The sequence below is a fragment of the Arachis ipaensis genome, chromosome B5, assembly GCF_059453495.1.
Source record: "Arachis ipaensis isolate K30076 ecotype BB chromosome B5, ASM5945349v1, whole genome shotgun sequence".
In the NCBI taxonomy this organism is placed as follows: domain Eukaryota; kingdom Viridiplantae; phylum Streptophyta; class Magnoliopsida; order Fabales; family Fabaceae; genus Arachis; species Arachis ipaensis.
In genome coordinates, this window is record NC_142440.1 from 112804763 (window position 1) to 112809932 (window position 5170).

At 39.8% G+C, this 5170-nt stretch overlaps 1 non-coding gene across 1 annotated transcript; it reads left to right on the forward strand.

Annotated features, from left to right (window-relative positions):
* The first annotated feature begins 4159 nt into the window (after nt 1–4159).
* On the forward strand, nt 4160–4267 carry LOC148565399 (small nucleolar RNA R71). Its single transcript, XR_015885590.1, has one exon. It is a non-coding gene; the product is annotated as a small nucleolar RNA R71 (small nucleolar RNA).
* Nucleotides 4268–5170: the final 903 nt, after the last annotated feature.

Sequence of the window (5170 nt, forward strand, 5' to 3'; positions counted from 1 at the left end):
TAAACAACAATATCAAAAGACATATGCACTGTTCAAGCATTCATTCAGAAAACAAAAAGTATTGTCACCACATCAAAATAATTAAACTAATTTCAAGGATGAATTCGAAACCATGTACTTCTTGTTCTTTTGTTTTTAGAGCAGTTTTCATTTAAGAGAGGTGATGGATTCATAGGACATTCATAGCTTTAAGACATAGACAGTTAAATACTAATGATCATGTAATAAAGACACACACATAAATAAAACATAAGGCTCAAAAACCGAAAAATAGGAAAATAAGAACAAGGAGATTAAGGAACGGGTCCACCTTAGTAAAGGTGGCGTCTTCCTCTTCTTGAAGAAACAATGGTTCTCTTGAGCTCCTCTATGTCTCTTCCTTGTCTTTGTTGCTCCTCCCTCATAACTCTTTGATCTTCTCTAATCTCATGGAGGATGATGGAGTGCTCTTGGTGCTCCATCCTTAATTGTCCCATGTTGGAGCTTAATTCTCCTAGGGAAGTATTAATTTGCTCCCAATAGTTTTGTGGAGGGAAGTGTATCCTTTAAGGCATCTCAGGGATTTCATGGTGAGGAATTTCCTCATGTTCTTGTTGAGGTCCATGATCTCTTGTTTGCTCCATCCTTTTCTTAGTGATGGGCTTATCCTCATCAATGAGGATGTCTCCCTCTATGTCAATTCCAGCCGAATTGCAGAGTGACAAATGAGGTGAGAAAAGGCTAACCTTGCCAAAGTGGAAGATTTGTCAGCCACCTTATAGAGTTCTTGAGGTATAATCTCATGAACTTCCACTTCCTCCCCAATCATGATACTATGGATCATGATGGCCCGGTCTATAGTAACTTCAGACCGGTTGCTAGTAGGAATGATAGAGCGTTGGATAAACTCCAACCATCCTCTAGCTACAGGCTTAAGGTCTGGTCTTCTTAATTGAATCGGCTTGCCTCTTGAGTCAACTTTTCATTGAGCTCCTTCCACACATATGTCCATGAGGACTTGGTCCAACCTTTGATCAAAGTTGACCCTTCTAGTGTAGGGGCATGCATTTTCTTGCATCATTGGCAAGTTGAACGCCAACCTTACATTTTTCGGACTGAAATCTAAGTATTTTCCCCGAACCATTGTAAGCCAATTCTTTGGATTCGGGTTCACACTTTGATCATGGTTCCTAGTGATCCATGCGTTTGCATAGAACTCTTGAACCATTAAGATCCCGGCTTGTTGAATGGGGTTGGTGAGAACTTCCCAACCTCTTCTTCGGATCTCATATCGGATCTCCGGATACTCATTCTTTTTGAGCTTGAAAGGAACCTCAGGGATCACTTTCTTCTTGGCCACAACTTCATAGAAGTGGTCTTGATGGACCTTTGAGATGAATCTCTCCATCTCCCATGACTCAGAGGTGGAAGCAATTGCCTTCCCTTTCCTCTTTCTTGAGGTTTCTCTAGCCTTAGGTGCCATTAATGGTTATGGAAAAACAAAAAGCAATGCTTTTACCACACCAAATTTAAAATGTTTGCTCATCCCCGAGCAAAAGGAGAAAGAAAGAAGGAGAAAAAAAAAGAAAAATAGGGGAGAGGGAGAGAGGTGTGTATTCGGCCAAAGGGAAGAAGAAAGGGTTATGTTGTGTGAAAAGAAAGAAGGAATGATGGGTTTATATAGGAGTGGGGGAAGGTTTAGGGTTTGGCCATTAGGGTTGGGTTTTAGAGGGAAAAGAGTTTGAATTTTGGAGGTAGGTGGGGTGTTTGGGGAAGAGAGGATGGACGTGAGTGGTGAAGAGGTGATGGGGAAGAGTGATTGAGGTGATTGGTGAAGGTTTAGGGTTCGGCCATTAGGGTTGGGTTTGGGAGGGAAAAGAGTTTGAATTTTGGAGGTAGGTGGGGTGTTTAGGGAAGAGAGGATGGATGTGAGTGGTGAAGAGGTGATCTGGAAGAGTGATTGAGGTGATTGGTGAAGGGTATTTGGGGAAGAGAGTTATGAAAAGGTGTGAAGAGGAAAGAAGAAAAGGTGGAGATCCTGTGGGGTCAAGGACTTAACATCCCTGCTCCAATTAGACGTGCAAAATGCCCTTATAGTGCATGTCTGGCGTTAAACGCCAGATTACTGCTTGTTTCTGGCGTTTAACGCCACTTCCATGCTCTGTTCTGGTGTTAAACTCCAGTCTGGTGCTTGTTTCTAGCATTTAACGCCAGCTTGATGCTTCTTTCTGGCGTTAAACGCCAGTTTGATGCTTCTTACTGGTGTTTAAACGCCAGTAAGTTCTTCCTCTAGGGTGAGCTATTTTTAATGTTGTTTTTCATTCTGTTTTTTATTTTTCAGTGGTTTTTATGACTTCACATGATCATCAACCTAAAGAAAACACAAAATAGCAATGGAAAATAAATAGATATAATTAAATAACATTGGGTTGCCTCCCAACAAGCGCTTCTTTAATGTCAATAGCTTGACAGTGAGCTCTCATGGAGCCTCACAGATGTTCAGAGCATTGTTGGGACCTCCCAACACCAAACTTAGAGTTTGAATGTGAGGGTTCAACACCAAACTTAGAGTTTGGTTGTGGCCTCCCAACACCAAACTTAAAGTTTGACTATGGGGGCTTTGGTTGAATCTGCAGTGAGAGAATCTTTTCATGCTTACTCTCCATGGTTACAGAAGGAGATCCTTGAGTTTTAAACACAAGGTTGTCCTTATTTAGTTGCAGGATCAACTCTCCTCTGTCCACATCAATCACAGCTTTTGCTGTGGCTAGGAAGGGTCTTCCAAGGATGATGGATTCATCCTCATCCTTCCCAGTGTCTAGGATTATAAAATCAGCAGGGATGTAAAGGCCTTCAACCTTTACTAGCACGTCCTCTACTAGTCCATAAGCCTGTTTTCTTGAGTTGTCTGCCATCTCTAATGAGATTCTGGCAGCTTGTACCTCAAAGATCACAAGTTTCTCTATTACAGAGAGTGGCATTAAGTTTATTCCTGACCCCAGGTCACACAGAGCTTTCTCAAAGGTCATGGTGCCTACGTTATAGGGAATTAGGAATTTACCAGGATCCTGTTTCTTTTGAGGTAATTTATGCCTATCCAATGCATTTAGTTCATTGGTGAGCAAGGGAGGTTCATCTTCCCAAGTCTCATTACCAAATAATTTGGCATTCAGCTTCATAATTGCACCAAGGTATTTGGCAACTTGCTCTTTAGTAATGTCTTCATCCTCTTCAAAGGATGAATACTCATCAGAGCTCATGAATGGTAAAAGGAGGTTCAATGAAATCTCTATGGTCTCTAGATGAGCCTCAGATTCCTTTGGTTCCTCAAAGGAAAACTCCTTATTGGTCACTGAGCGTCCCAGGAGGTCTTCCTCATTAGGATTCACGTCCTCCTCCTCCTCTCTGGGTTTGGCCACACCAAGGAAGGTAATGGCCTTGCACTCTCTTTTTGGATTCTCTTTTGTATTGCTTGGGAGAGTATTAGGAGGAGTTTCAGTGACTCTTTTACTCAGCTGGCCCACTTGTGCCTCCAAATTTCTAATGGAGGATCTTGTTTCATTCATGAAACTTAGAGTGGCCTTAGATAGATCAGAGACTATATTTGCTAAGCTAGATGGATTCTGCTCAGAATTCTCTGTCTGTTGCTGAGTGGATGATGGAAAAGGCTTGCTATTGCTAAACCTGTTTCTTCCACCATTATTAAATCCTTGTTGAGGCTTTTGTTGATCCTTCCATGAGAAATTTGGATGATTTCTCCATGAGGGATTATAGGTATTTCCATGGGTTCGCCCATGTAATTCACCTCTGCTATTGCAGGGTTCTCAGGATCATAAGCTTCTTCTTCAGAAGATGCCTCTTAAGTACTGTTGGAAGCAGCTTGCAATCCATTCAGACTCTGAGAAATCATATTGACTTGCTGAGTTAATATTTTATTTTGAGCCAATATGGCCTTCAGAGTATCAATTTCAAGAACTCCCTTCCTCTAAGGCGTCCCATTACTCATAGGATTCCTTTAAAAAGTGTACATAAACTGGTTATTTGTAACCATGTCAATGAGTTCTTGAGCTTCTGCAGGCATTTTCTTTAGGTGAATGGATCCACCTGCAGAATGGTCCAATGACATCTTACATAATTCAGACAGACCATCATAGAATATATCCAGGATGGTCCATTCTGAAAGCATGTCAAAAGGACACTTTTTGGTCAGTTGCTTGTATCTCTCCCAAGCTTCATAGAGGGATTCACCTTCTTTCTGTTTGAAGGTTTGAACATCCACTCTAAGCTTGCTAAGCTTTTGAGGAGGAAAGAACTTGGCTAAGAAAGCCGTGACCAGCTTATCCCAAGAGTTCAGGCTATCTTTAGGTTGAGAGTCTAACCATATTCTAGCTCTGTCTCTTACAGCAAACGGGAAAAGCATAAGCCTATAGACCTCGGGATCAACCCCATTGGTCTTAACAGTATCACAGATCTGCAAGAATTCAGTTAAAAACTGAAAAGGATCTTTTGATGGAAGTCCATGAAACTTGCAATTCTGTTGCATCAGAGAAACTAATTGAGGCTTTAGCTCAAAATTGTTTGTTCCAATGGCAGGGATTGAGATGCTTCTTCCATGCAAGTTGGAATTTGGTGCAGTAAAGTCACCAAGCATCTTCCTTGCATTGTTATTATTTTTGGCCATGTCTCCTTCTTTTTCGAAAATTTCTATCAGATTTTCTCCAGAGAGTTGTGCTTTAGCTTCCCTTAGCTTCCTCTTTAGAGTTCTTTCAGGTTCAGGATCAGCTTCAACAAGAATGTTCTTATCCTTGTTCCTGCTCATATGAAAAATAAGAGAACACAAAAGAAAATATGGAATCCTCTATGTCACAGTATAGAGATTCCTTATGTGAGTATAAGAAGAGAAGAATAGAAGAGTAGAATGGAGAAGAGAGAAGATGAAGAATTCAAAATTTAAATTAAAATAAAAGAAAAATATTTTTGTTTTTTATTAAATTAATTAATTAGAAAGAGATGAGGGGGAGAGAATTCGAAAATAAAATAAAATAAAATAAAAATATTTTTGTTTTTAATTTAAAATTAAAGTTAAAATTTGAAAATTAAGAAGACAAATAAAATTAAATCAAATTAAAATTTAAAACAAATAGTTAATTAAAAAGGAATTTTGAAAAAGAGGTTAGTGATTTTCGAAAAT